We start from the raw sequence: 18290 nt of genomic DNA on the forward strand, positions 1-18290 counted from the left end.
AAACAAAGAGAGTAGGTTCTGAGGAAACTCAGTGGTGTCTTTTAAGGCAACTACTGAAGGGATGGCCATTACAGATTCTTCAGGAAAAGCAGGGTTAGCTTCCTCAGACAGGGATGGAAGGCCTGTTTATACTGGGAAAGAAACTAAGCAGAATTTAGAATTTCAAATTTTTTTTTTAAGTTTTTTATTTATTTATGATAGGCACACAGTGAGAGAGAGAGAGGCAGAGACACAGGCAGAGGGAGAAGCAGGCTCCATGCACTGGGAGCCCGACGTGGGATTCGATCCCGGGTCTCCAGGATCGCGCCCTGGGCCAAAGGCAGGCGCCAAACCGCTGCGCCACCCAGGGATCCCCTTTTTTTTAAATTTTTTTTTTTAAGTTTTTTATTTATTTATGATAGGCACACAGTGAGAGAGAGAGAGAGAATTTAGAATTTCAATGTCATCAGCATCTTCTCATATATCTCCATTCTAGTTTTCAGAAGTTACTTTTTATTTACCTAAACATTCTGTACATTTTACTTTAGAATTTTTATACTTCTTGATTGTATTTTAATTAGATAGTATTATAATACTTTGAAACTAGATTAGAATTTAATATGTAAATAACCAAATATGAAAACATTCCTAGTCATACAACTTGATAAAAACTGGATTTAGTTATTAATCTAGACAAAATGGGAATGTGAAGGCTTTTGAGGCTCATAGTCTATGTGGGCATAGCAATCCATGATTAAGCCATTCATTCAATGTCCAGTGAACAGTTTAATGAACACTTCCTAGATGTTTGGCCCTGTGCTTATTACTGGAGATATAAATACAACTAAAACATAATTTCTACACTCAAGAAGTATACAGTCTAATGATATAAAAAGTCTAAGTCAATGCCTAGTCTTACTAGATTCCCTGTTGTATGGTAAAAGTCATCAATCAATAACAATCAGGACACCACCTGATAACCATATGTGCCCTAAAACTTGCCCAGCTTGCCCACTTGAACTCTCTTGAGTGTAAAATAGGAACAATAATACCTGTATTAAATGGTATGGGGGGCTTGATAAGGTGCAAAGTAGCACAGAGTTAAACACTTGATAAATAATAGCTTTTATGGGTTGATATGAAATATATCCTGAAACAAAATCAAAGAGCAAGTGGTATTTGCACCACTGAACAGTCATAAGGATTTGGGTATCTGAGACTCAATTCCTCTATATTCTCTTAAGAGAAAAGGTTGGAGACTTAAAATGAACTTGACGGAATTCTTCTTTAGTTACTGCATGAAAGAGTACCTCTTCTTCCTTTACATTCCTCTGTTCCACATTCTCATAGATGTGTTTCCTTTTCTTCTTAGCAATTATCTCAATTTGTAATTAGATATTGATGAGTATCATGACTTCAACATGTCAGTCTTTCCCACTAGACTAAGAGCTCTGTGACTACAGGGACATGTTTGGTTTAGCTTATCATCAGATCTTTAGAGTAGCACAATGCCTTGCACATGGTAGACAGTTAATGAGCAGAATAAATGAATCAGTCAATCAAGGATCAATTAAGGGTAAAACACTAAAAGGATTTCTATTAATGTTATAAATAAGTATTTACTATTGGTTAATACTATTCAATGAGTTGGAAGTGATGCCATTAAACAAGAGAAGAAAATAGGAAAAATATGAGAAAGTAGGAGAAGATATAATTATTTACAGTTGGTGGTTCTGTATATAATTGCATCAAGGCACCTGGCTCACTTAGTTGGTAGAGCATGTAACTCTTGATTTTAGGGTTCTGCATTCAAGCCCCATGCTGGGTATAGAGCCTACTTTAAAAAACAAAACAAACAGACTCTATATAATTGTATCAAATACATCATCTAAAATCTATAAGTGATAAGTTTTAGTAATCAGAGTAGGTTGAAAATAAATTTATTAGAATCAATAGCTTTCTTGTATACCAACAAAAATTAGAAAATATAATGGGAAAAATATCATTCATAAGAGCAACAAAAGAATGTAAGATACTTGAGGGAAAGTCTAACAATGTTTTCAGTACCTGTATAAAGAAATCTATAAAACTCTACTCTGGGGCATAGAAGAAGTCTTAGAATAAACAAAAAGGCAATCTTTCTTTAATATAGGAATATTTTATATTATGCAAGTAACATGAATGTCCTGGTGCAACAGATTCAAATAATACAGATAAACACAGCAAAAGAGGGATCCCTGGGTGGCGCAGCAGTTTGGCGCCTGCCTTTGGCCCAGGGCGCGATCCTGGAGACCCGGGATCGAATCCCATGTCGGGCTCCCGGTGCATGGAGCCTGCTTCTCCCTCTGCCTGTGTCTCTGCCTCTCTCTCTCTCTCTCTCTCTCTGTGACTATCATAAATAAATAAAAATTAAAAAAATAAAAAATAAATAAATTAAAAAAAAAACACAGCAAAAGATAAAATCTCCCCCTTATCAACCTTCAACTCCATTCTCTCTCCCTAAATGTAAAACCTCTAGGCCCTTTTCTATGAGTTTACTTACAAGTAAGTGTGTGTATGATTGCGTGCACACATTTTGTTTTCACAAATAGAGTTGTATCATATGTTTTACTCTGTAACTTTTTTCCTAAGTATTTTCTCTCTTTTCTTCATATTAATTTCTAGTTCTGTCTTCCAGTTCATTGGTTCTTTCCTCTGTCCCCTCTATTTTTTCTTTTTTTAGATTTTATTTTATTTATTCATGAGAGACAGAGAGAGAGAGACAGAGACATAGGCAGAGGGAGAAGCAGGCTCCCCAAGGGGAGTCTGATGCGGAACTCGATCCCAGGACTCCAGGATCACAATCTGAGCCAAAGGCAGACACTCAACCACTGAGTCACTCAGGTGCCCTGTCCCCTCTATTCTGTTGTGGAGCCCACCCACTGAGCTTTTTATTTCAGTTATTGCATTTTCAGTTCTAAAATTTCCATTTGGCTCTTATATTTTCTGTTTCTTTGATGAGACTTTCTATTTCTTTGCTGAGGCTTCTTGTTTTTTCGTTTGTTTCAAGTAAGTTCATAATTGCCCACTGAAGCATTTTTATCATGGTTGCTTTAAAATTGTGGATAATTCTAATATCTCTATCATATCAGTATTAGCCTCTTTTGCCTCTTTTGGTTGTCTTTTTTTTTTTTTTTTTTTTTTGTCATCCATTTTGAGATCTTCCAGTTCTTGATATGATGAATGATTTTTTAAATTGAAACCTGGACATTTTTTGTCCTAAATTATAAGACTCTAGTTCTTATTTAAACCTCTATTTAAACTGGCTTTCTCCGATACCTCTCTAGCCATGGAAGGTGGGGTAAGGGCACTGCCTTGTTACTGCCAGATGAACGTACAAGTCCTAGTTCCCCAGGTTGGTCTCCACTGAAACCTGAGGGGTTGGCCTTGTACTGCTAGGTAGAAGTGGAAGTTCTGGTCCTTGCAGTCTCCACTGACACTGTGATGGAGGTGGCATCTTTACTACTGGGCAATGGTGAAAATCCTGACCCTCCACTAGGCCTTCTCTGATACCACCCTGGAGAAGATATTGGGTCACATCATTGAAGCTTACTGAGACCACGTGGAAGTCTAGTCTTTCTACTAGGACTTTTTTTTTTTTTTTTTTTTTGGCATTAGTGCAGGTGGGGATCGCAGATTTTCCTGCAGTGTTTGGCTGGAGTACAGCATTATTGTCTACACGTTTTCTTTTTCTTTTTCCTTTTTTTTTTTTTAAGGATTTTATTTATTTATTCATGAGAGAGACAGAGGCAGAGACACAGGCAGAGGGAGAAGCAGGCTCCATGCAGGAAGCCCAATGTGGGACTCGATCCTGGGACTCCGGGATCACACCCTGAGCCAAAGGCAAATGCTCAACTGCTGAGCCACCCAGGCATCCCTTGTCTACACGTTTTCTATCTTACTAAACTTCTATGGTTTTGATGCCCTAACTACAGGAAAGCTTTTGTTGTTTTTTTGTTTGTTTGTTTGTTTGTTTGTTTGCAGCTGTTGGCATTTTCAGACTGCCAACTTCTTCAGCTTCATCTCTGGGATATATGAAGCAAAAGAATATCCATGGAACTCATCATGTCAAGATCCCAAGTCAGTTTACCTCTGGGCACCTTTCTGACTTCTTACGTTTGTTTAATATTTAATGTCCTGGGTCTCCAGTTATACTTAGAGGTGGGGAGAGGGATAAGTATGACTATTCCATCTTATCAAAGCAAAATTCCTGAGACTTGTTTTGGAAAAACTGAACCATATCTTATCCATTCTTCCATGTAACTGTTTATGATTGTTTATGGTTTCTGTAAGTATAGATTAATGTAATTTATATAACCACTACTTGTAAATATGTGTTTTCTAGGTTCAGTATTATAGAAGCTAATTCTCCCTAACAATTCAGAACTCCAGTAGTATCTGTATGAGTTGACAATGTGAATTTAATAATGGAAATTTACATAAAAGAAAAGTGATAAGGGAGTACTTAACTGCCAAATAGTAAACATAAAAGTACTATAAAAATTACAGTAGTGTGATATTGATATAGGTATAGACAGATGAGTAATTGAGATGAGAAAATGCAGAAATAGATGAAAGCATATATGAAAATTCAGTATGTGATAAAAATGGCCTATTTAATTAATGGCCTTATGGCAACATTTTCCAAGTGAGCGACTGAGGCAAAAAATAATAAATTGATTTCTGATTGTTAAAAATAATAATGATAATAAACCAAATTCCAGATTGTCAAAGGAGCAAATCTTAAAAAAGAGACCATAGAGGTCTCACAGAAAAAACTTGGATGAATTTTTTTTAAAGATTTTGTTTATTTATTCGTAAGAGACACAGAGAGAGGGCAGAGACATAGGCAGAGGGAGAAGCAGCCTCCCTATGGGGAATCTGATGCAGGACTCGATCCTAAGATTCTGGGATCATGATCTGAGCCAAAGGCAGATGCTCAACCACTGAGCTACCCAAGTGTCCCTGGTTGAATATTTTTATAATCTAGGGGTGGAGAAGGCCTTTCTAAGCATGACAGAAAAGTACAGAAGAAAAGACTCATAAATTTGATTACTAAAAAGTAAAAAATTCTTCTGAGAAGTAAAAACCATCTTGAACAAGGCCAAATACACATAAAGAAGGTGAAAATATCTGCAACATGTGTAAAAGAAAACCATAAAACATTTCTATAAATTGATAAAAAAGAATATATCTCTGAAAAAATTTGAGAACCATATAAGGGGAAATAAAAAATGAAGAAATTAAATAGGCCAAAACATAATAAAATATGTTTAATTTCACTAGTTATCAAAATTATGCAAATAAAAAATAAGGTATTTTTCATCTTTCAGAATGGAAAAGATAAAAGTCGTTTGACAAACCTGTCACCGAGAGTATGGGGAAATGTACCCTTAATTACTGTCAACATGAGTACAGATCAGAGCACTCCACGAGGGTGCTATAGCAATATATATATTACTTTAAATTGGAATACCCTCTGAATCAGTAATATTCTCAGAAATGTATCCCAAATTTTCATCATAATGTAGTTTACAGTAGAAAAATAAGAAGTGGATATAGCTTAGAAGTTCATCAATAGAGGATTAAATGAAAAAAAAAAAAGGTACGTCCATACACTATATACTCTCAACAGTTAAAATAGTTAAGGATCTCATGTACTGACATGAAAAAACATTTAAGATGTTGAATAAAGAATGCCAGGTAGCTTTTTTTTATAATGCTGTGTATATAGAGTTCTGTGTGTGTGCACACGCATGCGCTTTGAGAGATTCTAAAAGGAGCAGAGGTTTACTCCAGGTGCTGGGATTGCAGGTATATACTTTGTTCTTTATTGTTTTCTGTACAATTAGAGTGAGAATATGTATCATTTTTAGAATCGGAAAAAAGCTATTTTCATTAAGTCTCAACTGCAGCCATCATTAAAGAACATCTCAACTGATGAATCACTAAATTCTCCCTTTGAAACTAATAATACACTATATGTTAATTAATTGATTTTAAATAAATAATAAATACATAAATGATAAAATAATGGATATCCTTTGATTACTGATATAAAATGCTACCATTTGGTAGTCATTTTCAATTAAATGTTTTAATGAACTCAATATTCAAAAATTTTTTAAAAGGGAGTATCCAGGTGGGCTTAATCCAATCACACACACCCTTTAAAAGCAGAATTTTCCCCAGCTGGTAGCAGAAGAGGAAGTCACAGATACCAAGTGTGAGAAGGATTTGTTGTACCCTTACTGGCTTGAAAATGGAGTGATAAGGAACGCAAGTGACTTCTAGAAGCTAAGAGTGGTCCCTGGTTGCCAGCCAGCAAGGAAATGGGGACTTCAGTCCTACAATCATAAGAAAGCCAAATTCTGTCAACAACCTGAATGATCTTGGAAGTGGATTTTTCCTCAGAGTCTCCAGAGAAGAGTCCAGCTTGGCTGACACCTTGATTTTGGCCTTGTGAGACCCAAAGCAGAGAACCCAATCAAGCCTGCTTGGACTGCTGAGCTATAAAACTGTAATATAATAAACGGGCGTTGTTTTAAAAAAAAAAAAAAAGAACATCTCAAAATTGTTCTCAGTACATACTACTCTATACAAATTGCATCAATGCCTATGCAGGGCAACAACTGATGCCATCTTTTGGTCAGCTAAATAATACACAAGCATTTTGGTGTATGCTCAGGCACTGCTTTGTGTGGTACTAGTTTCATGACCAGATGACCCGGGAATGTTGCCCTGAAGTACTCTTGTTGGAGTTTGGTTTTTTTTTAAGATTTTATTTATTTATTCATAAGAGACACACACAGAGAAGCAGAGACATAGGCAGAGAAGCCAGCTCCCCGTGGGGAGCCCAATGTGGGACTGGATCCCAGGACCCCGGGATCATGTCCTGAGCCAAAGGCAAACACTCAACCACTGAGCCATGCAGGCATCCCTCTTGGAGTTTTATTACCATAAAATGAAATGATGCAGTAGTGTCAGTTCTAGGTCTCTCTGGCTGGGAAATCGTAGGCAAGTTAGTTAGGCTCCGAGTCTCAGCTTCTTCTGTAAAAATATCTTCACTTTCTGTTTTGCAGAATTGTAAGGATCAAGAGATGATGTGTATGAAAACATTTTCTAAACTCTGAAATGCAAGTGTAGTTGCTATTCCTATAATCATGTTTATTAAAATAAGGAAAAGTGGCATCAACAATGCGGAAGATAGATTATTATCAAAATTAAAATGATGACTGATGGTGAGCAGTGAGCTTTGGGAAGAATAAGCCTTCCATCTAGAATTAGAATCAACCTTCAACTGTGGCATCTTTCTGCTGAAATTATGGGATAACATTTCGACACTTTGAAGGAAACAAAACACAGAAGCAATTGTTACATGGTGATAGGTAAAGGAAAGAACATGTAATTCAATCCACTAGGAAGATATTTATCCAAAATGAAACTGTTTTCTCTCCTTGCTAGTCAGGCAGAAATCTAATTACTTATGTTTGATCTACTATGGAGAGGCAAACCTGAGAAAATGATAGATTATAGACAATTTTATTGAATTTAATCTTAGAAATCGACAAATGAAGGTTTTGCACTTTGCACATAATTACTTAGCTGATGTTAAAAATAAAATCTGGTCAATAGTAATAACTTCTGTTTTACTGTGATCTGTTCTAATTTCAGTTGTGGATTAGGCTATTTCCTGGTCCCTTTCTTTGTGTGAATGCTTTAAAGATAACTTCTCTCTGGTTGAGGGTTTAGTGCAGAGCTATTTTTTTCATATCATATAATGTTTCAGAAACAAAAAGAGAATAAAGGAAACTTAAAGACAAGCCTGGAAGCATAAAGAAAGAAGAACTGATGGGGCACCTGGGTGGCTCAGTGGTTGAGTGGCTGCCTTCGGCTTAGGGCATGATCCCGGGGTCCTGGGATCGAGTCCTACATTGGGCTCCCTGTGCGGAGCCTGCTTCTCCCTCTGACTACGTCTCTGCTTCTCTCTCTGTTTCTCATGAATGAATAAATAAAATCTTCAGGGGGGGAAAAAAAAAGAAAATGAACTTTGTCTTTAAGTTGTGTCTATCCTCACTACCCTTTGACTAGTTCTGTCCAATGAGACATGGAGATGACAACAGACGGAAGTACACAACAGGTGTAAAGCAGGATACTCTCTTCCCTACTGCCTTTGCACAGTAGGGCAGTCAGACAACCTGGGTTCTGGACGCAGATCTGGCCCGTATGAGCTGAGTGACCTGATGCAGGCTGGCACAGCAAGGAGCTGGGAGCTACTGTCAGCGTCCCTTCACCCCGGGCATGGTGCCAATCACTTGACACACGCTTCCTTTTTATCCTCACAACAATTCTGTAAAGTAAGTGGTACGATCCCTGTTTGATCCCTGTTTGACCGTTAAGGGGACTAAACTTGGGAGAGTTCTGCAGCTTGGCCCAGGCTACACAGGAAAGAAGTAGCTTGATGATCAGATGAAATAATGTTTAATGTTTAAGAAAAGGCTTTGAAAATTGTAAAATGCGATACAGATTTTAATTTTTGTTATTGTTGTTATATTCGTCCTTGGCAAGTAAGTAAAACTCTGTTCTTTCCTCGTGCTCTTTTCCAGAGGTTTCCACCTATTCTGCATGAATACAGCAGCTGCTTCCGGTGCCAGAAAGGGCGAGATTAGTATTCCAGTGGCCCTGCGGGTTCCAACGGCCCTGCTGGCACAACTCGCAGAGACAAGTATTTTGCAAAGATGATGACGGGTGCGGGAGGAAAACAAAAGGAAATGTATTTTCCTCACTACTCTGTGAGGATCGAATAAAATCCCACCACCAGAGTACAATAGTGAATTTTATCATGTGTGTGGGAATGATCGGGCTGATAACGGCCTCGCGTCCTAATCGGTCTCCTAGGATGGGTCACTCTTCGCTCTTAGGTCTTCAGCGTCTTGTCTCCCTTTGTTCACCAGAGCAGCGCACGCCCAGCCGGTTTGTCAGCTTCGCACGCACTGGGCTGTAAGCGGCAGCAACCCTCGGAGCATCTGGAGAGCCGGTGTGTCCTGGGAGATAAGACTGTGGCACCCCGGCTGTCGCGCTCCTGAGAGGCTGCAGCCCTCTCTGTCTGCCTCGTGCAAAGGTTATCTGGATGCGCGCCATTCAACTCGGTTTTCCCTTGTGGTTATAACCACTATTACAACAATCAACCTTCCCATGGGGATATACCACCAAACCGCAGGGAAAAAGAAGCAAAACATTCTGACTAGGACTATGTGGTCTGTTACATTTTTTCTCAGCCCAGGGTTGCTCATGGTATTTCTAGCCTGTTTCGCTTCTCAGGGGTCAAATCATCAAATGGAACATTTTGTTAGTTCTAAGGATCCTGGAGCGTTACGATCTTCATTTATTGAGTTGGGAAGACCGAGGGAATTTTCAGAAGGCCTGGTTAGGAAGTGCCAGGAAAAGTCCTGGACTGAGAAACCTGATTACGTGACACTCTACCTTACTGTCTTGCACGTCACACCAAGGGACTTCATTTAGTGCCACGGGTTTCATTCTGCATGATAAGAGACTTTGCCTTTTAGGGATTTAAAGAAGATGAATGAAATATATCTAAGATTGTATTGGTGATCCATACTGACTCAACATACCAACAGATTTTCTCCTCTTAAAACCCTCTTTTTAAACTCTGGTGGGCATTGACAACTACTTTTAGGGCTGGCTGATCCCATTTCTGGGCCCTGGGTCTTGCTCACTTTTAACTTAAAATAACTTGAGAGCAGAGCCTGATGAATTCTCAAAGTCATAGAGCAATCTTTTTCTCTGAAGTCAGAACAGGGAGCCAATTCAAAATTTGGAGGGATCCCTGGGTGGTGCAGCGGTTTGGCGCCTGCCTTTGGCCCGGGGCGCGATCCTGGAGACCCGGGATCAAATCCCACATCAGGCTTCCGGTGCATGGAGCCTGCTTCTCCCTCTGCCTGTGTCTCTGCCTCTCTCTCTCTCTCTCTCTCTCTCTCTGTGACTATCATAAAAAAAAAAAAAAAAAATTTGGAGGAAGCCCAGATGGGTTGTCAGGGTAGCCTTCTGGACATGGTTAGTTAACTTGTCTGACTATCCATTATAGATTGTAGAATTAATTCTAGCTAACCCTCCCTCCCTCTCTCTCTCCTCCCTCCCTCCCTTCCTTCCTTCCTTCTTCTTAAAGATTATTTACTTATTCATGAGAGACACAGAGAGAGAGAGGCAGAGATACAGGCAGAGGGAGAGGCAGGATCTCTGCGGGGAGCCTAATGTGGGACTCAATCCCAGAACCCTGGATCGTGCTCTGAGCCAAAGGCAGATGCTTAACCACTGAGCCACCCAGGCACCCAGAGCCAACCATTTCTTAAATGTGTACTACAGGTCACATGATGTATCATATAAGGAGAGTGAATGAGTTGAGAAATGAGTGGTAAGACTTATTACTCCTTTGGTCATATTATGTTTTTTGCCTTTTTAGAGAAACCACTTACTGAGTGCAAGAATGGTGGCTTTGCATGTTTAATCCTCATGACAACTCAGTGAGATATGTACTATTATCCCTACTTTACATATAAGCAAACCAAGAGAGGTCAAGGATTTGTCCAAGATCAAATAACTCCTGAGTAGCAGGACTGGAAATCAGTGGTACAGCTGTGGATCTACCAAAGTTTGGACCTTGAATGGGCATCCTATATTTTATTCTTTGATATAGGTTTATTATTCAAAGTTGTAAGGAAATCACATTTTTAAATACCATATAATAACTTAAATTCAGGGATCCCTGGGTGGCGCAGTGGTTTGGCGCCTGCCTTTGGCCCAGGGCGCGATCCTGGAGACCTGGGATCGAATCCCATGTCGGGCTCCCGGTGCATGGAGCCTGCTTCTCCCTCTGCCTGTGTCTCTGCCTCTCTCTTCCCTCTCTCTCTGTGTGACTATCATAAATAAATAAAAATTAAAAAAGAATAAAAAAAATAAATTCACCAAAAGAGCTTTTGTATAAGAATTCTTTTTTTTTTTTTAAGATTTTATTTATTTATTCATGAGAGACAAAGAGTACGAGAGAGAGAGGCAGAGACACAGGCAGAGGGAGAAGCAGGCTCCATGCAGGGAGCCTGACGTGGGACTTGATTCCAGGTCTCCAGGATCACAACCTCGGCTGAAGGTGGCGCTAAACTGCTGAGCCACCCGCACTGCCCTGTGTAAGAATTCTATTGTAAAATCTGTTACAAGGTGAATATCACCTCCCAGATTTATTTATCTGAAATCAGGTTTTCTTAGACATTAAATTTTCTTATGATGATAGCCATGAGTTCTTTTTTTTTTTTTTTTTTAAGATTTTATTTATTTGACAGAGATAAAGAGCACAAGCAGGGACAGTGGCAGGAAGAGGCAGAGGGTGAAGCAGGCTCCCCGTGGAGCTGGGAGCCCAATGTGGGTCTTGATCCCAGGACCCTCAGATGATGACCTGAGCCAAAGGCAGACACTTTATTGGCTGAGCCACCCAAGCACCCCCAGCCTGAGTTTTTTTTTTTTTTTTAAGATATATTTATTTATCAGAGAGAGAGAGGGTGGGGCCAAGGATGAGGGAGGTGGGGCATTGGGAGAGGGAGAGAGAAATCTCAAGTAGACTCTCCACTGAGCATAGAGCCTTATGTGGGCCTTGATCTCACAATCTTGAGATCATGACCTGAGCTGAAACCAAGAGTTGGATTATGTTCAACCAACTGAGCCACTCAGGTGCCCCGAAAGCCATGAGTTTTTAAAAAGTCAGCTAATATCAAGCACCTCTCATGTGCCAGATATTGGGGATAGGATAGTGGGTAAATTGTATACAGTTTTTAACCTCTTGGAACTTGTATGGTGTCGTATGTTGTGTGTAGGATGCACTGGGAATCCATATCTGACCATCTCCTTGGGTTTAAGTATATTTCTGTGTGCTTCTGAAATACCCTGCTTTTATTATAATATGCAAGATTATAATGTTGTGCAACTATCACCACTATCTAGTCTCTAAAACTATCACCACAGAAACACTGTAACCGGGCAGCCCAGGTGGCTCAGCGGTTTAGCGCCACCTTCAGCCCAGGGCATGATCCTGGAGACCAAGGATCGAGTCCCACGTCAGGCTCCCTGTGTGGAGCCTGCTTCTCCCTCTGCCTGTGTCTCTGCCTCTCTCTCTCTCTCTTTCTCTCTCTGTGTGTCTCATGAGTAAATAAATAAAATCTTAAAACAAAACTCTGTAACCATTAAGAGATAACTCCCTATCCACCCCCCCCCCCACACACACACCCAGTTCCTGGTATTCAAAAATACTTCTACTTTCTATTCTATTTTTAGAATAGAAATCTATTAGAATCTATTCTAGATTCTGTTCTAGAATCTACTTTCTGTTTCTACGGATTTGGTCATTTTAGACAACCACCTACACACACTGGATAAAAAAATAGGGCTGACGGGGCACTTGGGTGGCTTAGTGGTGGAGAATCTGCCTTTGGCTCAGGGCGTGATCCTGGGGTCCTGGGATCGAATCCTGCCTGGGCCTCCCGTCAGGGAGCCTGCTTCTCCCTCTGCCTATGTCTCAGCCTCTCTCTGTGTCTCTTATGAATAAATAAATAAAATATTTTTTTAAAAAATAGGGCTGGGTCAACTAGATAACATTTGGAAAGGATCATCTTTTTTTTTCAGTTTTATTGAGAATAATTGACACATTACATTGTATTAAAGTGTATAAAGTAATGATTTGATATATGTATATGTTGTGAAATGATCACAACATCCATCACCTCACAGGCACACGTTTTTTTCTTGTGATGAGAACTTTTAAGATCTATTCTTTTAGCAACTTTCAAGTAATCCAAGACAGTAATGTCAACTATAGTGGCGATGCTGTACATCACATCCCCAGAATTTATTTATCTTATAACTAGAAGTTTGTACCTTATGGCCACCTTCACCCATTATGGCCTGGCAACTACAAATCTTACCTCTGTTCCTGTGAGTTTGGGTTTTTTAGAGTCCATATGTAAGTGAGATGATACAATGTTTGTCTTTCTTTGTCTGACTTACTTCACTTAACATAGTGCCCCAAGGTTCAGGCATGCTATTGTAGATGGCAGAATTCCCTTTTTTTTTTTAGAGCTGAATAATATTCCATTGTGTATATATACCACATTTTCTTTCCTTTTCCTCTGGTTTTATTGAGAAATAATTAACATACATCACTATTAATTTCAGGCATATAGCATGATAGTTTGATTTACATGTATTGTGAAATAATTACCACAATTGATTCAGCTGAAATCCATCATCTCCTACAGATAAAATAAAATAGAAAAGGAAAAAGAAAAAAAAAGCCATTTTCCTTGGGGTGAGAATTTTTAGGATTTACTCCCTTAACAACTTTCCTGTATATCCTACAGTGGTGTTAGCTACAGTCATCATGTTATATTACATCCCTTATACTTGTTTATCTTATAACTGGAAGTTTGTACCTTTTGACCACCTTGCTCCAGTTCCTACCTCCCCTACCCTCTACTTCTGGTAACCACAAATCTGATCCCTTTTTCTAGGAGTTCATTTTGTTTCTTTGTTTTTTGTTTTTTAGATTCCACATATAAGTCAGATCATACAGTATTTACCTTTTTCTGTTTGACTATTAAACTTAGCATAATGTCCTTGAAGTCCATCTAGTTGTCACAAATGGCAGGCTTTTCTCGTATTTTAATGGCTGAATAATATTCTATTGTATATGTAGACCACACCTTCTTTACCCATTCATCCATTTGTGGACACTTAAGCAGTATCCACGTCTTGGCTATTGTAAATAATGCCACAATTAACATTGTGGTGCAGATATTTCTTCGAGATAGTGATTTAATTTTCTTGGATATATATGCAAAAATGGGATCACTGGTTCACGTGATAGTTCTATTTTTAATATTTTGAGGAACCTCCATATTGTTTTCTATAGCGGCTGCATCAATTTACATTTCCACCAGCAGTGCACAAGCGTTCCCTTTATTCACATCCTACCCAACAATTGGTATCTCTTGTCTTTTTGATGATTGCCATCTAACATGTATGAGTAATATGTCATTGTGGTTTTTATTTGCATTTCCCTGATGGTTAGTGATGTTGAGCAGTTTTTCAAGTACCTGTTGGCCATTTAAATGTTTTATATAAAAAAAATACTAAATCTTTTATATAGGTGGAAAAACATTTTGTCTTTTTGTGTCTGGCTTATTTTACTTAATGTTTTCAAGTTTTATCCATGTTGCAGCATGTTTCAGAATTTAATTCCTTTTTAAGGCTAAAAAACATCCCATTGTATGTATATAATACATTTTGTTTATCCACTCATCTATTGATGGAACTTAGGTTGTTGCCATCTTTTGACTATTGTGAATAATACTACAATCAAATCAATATTGGTGTGTAAATATCTGTTTCAATTCTTTGGGGATATATGTCTAGAATGCAATTGCTGGGTCATTTGGTAATTGTATTTTAGCTTTCTGAGGAACTGTCAAACTGTTTTCCATAGCAGCTACCATTTTATATTCCCACCAGCAAGGTGCAAGGGTTCTGAAATTTTCACATCCTTAATAATGCCTATTTTCCATGAAAAAAATTACAGCTATTCTAGTAGGCATGAAATGTTATTTCACTATAGTTTTGATACGCATTTCTCTAATGACTAATGATGTTGAGCATCTTTTCATGCACTTATTGGCCATTTATCTATCTTCTTTGGAGAAATATCTATTCAAGTCCTTTGCCCATTTTTGAATTGTGTTTTCTTTCTTTTTTTTTTTAATTTTATTTATTTATTTATTTATGATAGTCACACACAGAGAGAGAGAGAGAGAGAGAGAGAGGCAGAGACATAGGCAGAGGGAGAAGCAGGCTCCATGCACCGGGAGCCCGACGTGGGATTCGATCCCGGGTCTCCAGGATTGCGCCCTGGGCCAAAGGCAGGCGCTAAACCGCTGCACCACCCAGGGATCCCATGAATTGTGTTTTCTTTATGTTGTTGAGTTGTAGGAGCTCTTTATATTTTCTGGATAATAAATCCTTATCAGATAGATGACTTGCAAATAATTCTACCATGCTGTAGGTTTTTTCACTTCTTTGATAATGTCTTTTGATGCACAAAAATTTTGATGTAGTCCTATATATTTTAAAAATTTTGATGTCATTGCCAAATCCAAGATCATGAGAATTAACGCCTATGTTTTGATGTAAGAGTTTTATGGTTTTAGCTCTTATATTTATTTTAGGTCATTGATCCACTTTGAGTTAATTTTTGCACATGGTGCAAGATAACAGTCTGTCTTCACTCTTTTGCATGTAGAAATCCAGTTGTCTTAACACTATTTGTTGAAAAGACTATGGTTTCCCCCATTGAATGGGCTTGGCACCCTTGTAATAATTCATTTGGCTATAAATTGTATGAGTTTATCTCTGGATATTCAAATCTATTCCATTGGTTTATGTATCTGGCCTTATGCCAGTATCACATTATTTTGATTATTGTGCTTTGTAGTGAGTTTTAAAATTGGGATGTGTGAGTCTTCCAATTTTGTTCTTCTTTTTCAAGATTGCTTAGGCTATTCAGTGTTCCTTTCAATTCCACATAAATTTAAAGATAAATCTTTCCTTATCTGCAAAAAAGGCTGTTGAAATTTTGATGCTGATAACACTAAATCTGTAGATCACTTTGGGTGGTATTGACATTTTAATAATAATAAGTATTCTTACCCAAGACCATATGATGTATTTCTCTTTATTTGGGTCTTCTTTAATTTTCTTCACAATGTTTTATATTTCTCAGATTTTTATGATCTCATTGGTTAAACTTATTCCTAGGCATTTATTCCAGTGGGTGCTATTGGCAGTGTAATTGCTTTTTTAATTTTCTTTTTTTTTTTTTTTGGATTGTTCATTACAGGTATATAGAAACATAACTGATCTTTGTGTATTGACATACCCTGTAAATTTGTTGAATTATTTTATTAGCTTTAGTAGCTTCCTTGTGGATTCTTTGGAATTTTCTTTATATTGGACCATGTTACCTGCAAATAGAGATAGTTTTACTTTTTCCTCTCCAACCTAGGTGTCTTTTCTTTTCTTCTCTAACTACTTTGGCTGGAACTTCCTGTACAATGTTGAATAAGTGATAAAAGTGGGCATCCCTGTCTTGTTCCTGATCTTAAGGAGAAGGCCTTAAGTTCCTTTACCATTGAGTATGATGTTATCATAAATGACCTTTATCATGTTGAGGAAATTCCCTTCTATTCCTACTTTTCTAATTTTTTTTTTATCATGAAAGAGTGTTGGATTTTATCACAAAAGGTTTCAAATGCCTTTTCTGCATCAATTAAGATGGTCATGTGTGTTTTTTTCCCTTCATCCTATTAATGTGATTTATTACATTGGTTGGTTTTCTTATGCAATTGCTATTGCATTCTTAGGTTAAGTCCCACTTGGTCATAATGTATTTTCATTATAATATGCTGTTGGATTAGGTTTCTTTTCTTTTGTTGAGTACTTTAGCATCTACATTCATAAGGAATTTTGGACCTTTCTTTGTTTATCCTTTCCTTGTTTATGTCTTTATGTAGCATTGGTATCAGGAGAATGTTGGCCTCATAGAATGAGTCTGAAAGTGTTTCCTCCTCTTCAGTTTTTTGAAAGAGTTTGAAAAGAATTCTTGGTGTTTAAATGTTTTTGTAATTACCAGCAAAGCCATCTGGCTCTGAACTTGCTTTTGTCTTTGTTGTATTTGGGAAGTTTTCTGTCATTGTTTCTTCAAATAATCTTTCTACCCCTTTCTATCTCTTTTCTTCCTCTGGAACTTCCATAATACATGTTGGCCCACTTGTTGGTGCCCCACATGTCCCTTAGACTCTGTTCAATTTTCTTCTTTTTTTCTTTTTCTGTTTCTTAAGCTTGATAAGCTGAGTTATTCTATCTTCAAGGTCACTGACTTTTTTCTTTTGCATGCTTAGGTCTGATATTGAACACCTCTAGTGAATTTTTCACTTTATTGTACTTTTCAGATCCAAAATTTATCTTTCATTTCTTTTTTATAATTTCTGTCCCTTTATTGATATTGTCGTTCCTACATTGTTTTCCTGATTTCCTTTTGTTCTTTGTTCATGTTTTCCTTTAGCAATTTGATATTTAAGATAGTTGTTTAAAGTCTTCGTCTAGGAAGTCCAGTGTCTATACTTCCTCAAGGATGGTTTTGGCCAATTTATTTTGTTTCTTTATTTGGGCCATACTTTCCTGTTTTTTTTTTTATGCTTTGTGATGTTTGTTAAAAACTGGGCATTTAAAAAAAACTGGGCATTTAAATATTATAACATGGGAACTCTGGAAATTGGATCCTTCCCCTTCTCTAGGGTTTGTTTTATTTTTTGATTGTTGAAGGCTGTAGCAATCTGTCATTTAGTGACTTTTCCAAACTATTTTTGCAAAGACTGTATATCTTATCATCTGTGGTTCTTGAAGTTGCTATTCCTTTAGAGGTTTCCTTGAAGGCCAGATGATAAAAGAAGGAAAATGACTTAAAAGTGACATTGGTCCCCCAGTAAAAAAGGAAAAAGCAGAAAAGAAAAAAAACCCCACCCATCAAACACCTGTCCCAGTCTTTGTGGATTGACTTCATTCTGGTGTGCTCCAACACTTAAATGGGCTCACATTAAGCCAATGAGTCATCCTGAGATGCAAACTTGAGATCCTCTCACATCTTTCTTGAGCATATGTCTCGCCCTGGACAAAAACAAAACAAAACAAAACAAAACAAAACAAAACAAAACAAAAAAAACAAAACAAAACAAAAAAAACCCTTGTGCATATTTTAAATTCCCCTGAATATTCCTTATTCCTTGTCTGCATGGGTACTTTTGAATCTTCTAACTTCCCAAATAATCTCCCTCAGTTTTTCCTCAGTTTCCCAGGCCTCAGGTGGTCTATTATATGTCTGGGTCTTAATCTCTTGTCCAGGCATCTGTGGGTTGTTAGTTTGCTTGCTTTGCATCTTTTTTGAACAATGCATTCAGCTTTTCTGGCCTGAGTACTACTGAGTTGGTCTAAACAGAGACAAGTACTTGAGCCAGTCCTTCAGGTAACCCTACACAGGTTAGAATAGACATATACAATAATTTGCAAATAAAGTCTGCTCCTTCCCCTTGGAATCAAGGACCAGGGTCTACACTGGGAACACTGGCTGCTGCTGCTTTACTGTGGCCACCATGACAGGGTGG

At 37.9% G+C, this 18290-nt stretch overlaps 1 long non-coding RNA gene across 1 annotated transcript; it reads left to right on the forward strand.

Annotated features, from left to right (window-relative positions):
* Nucleotides 1-3790: 3790 nt before the first annotated feature.
* LOC144320052 (uncharacterized) lies at nucleotides 3791-9920 on the forward strand. The gene is made up of 3 exons (XR_013385641.1): nucleotides 3791-4098; nucleotides 8110-8375; nucleotides 8625-9920. It is a non-coding gene; the product is annotated as an uncharacterized LOC144320052 (long non-coding RNA).
* The last annotated feature ends 8370 nt before the right edge of the window (nucleotides 9921-18290 follow it).

The sequence above is a fragment of the Canis aureus genome, chromosome 9 (genome assembly GCF_053574225.1).
Source record: "Canis aureus isolate CA01 chromosome 9, VMU_Caureus_v.1.0, whole genome shotgun sequence".
Lineage (NCBI taxonomy): Eukaryota > Metazoa > Chordata > Mammalia > Carnivora > Canidae > Canis > Canis aureus.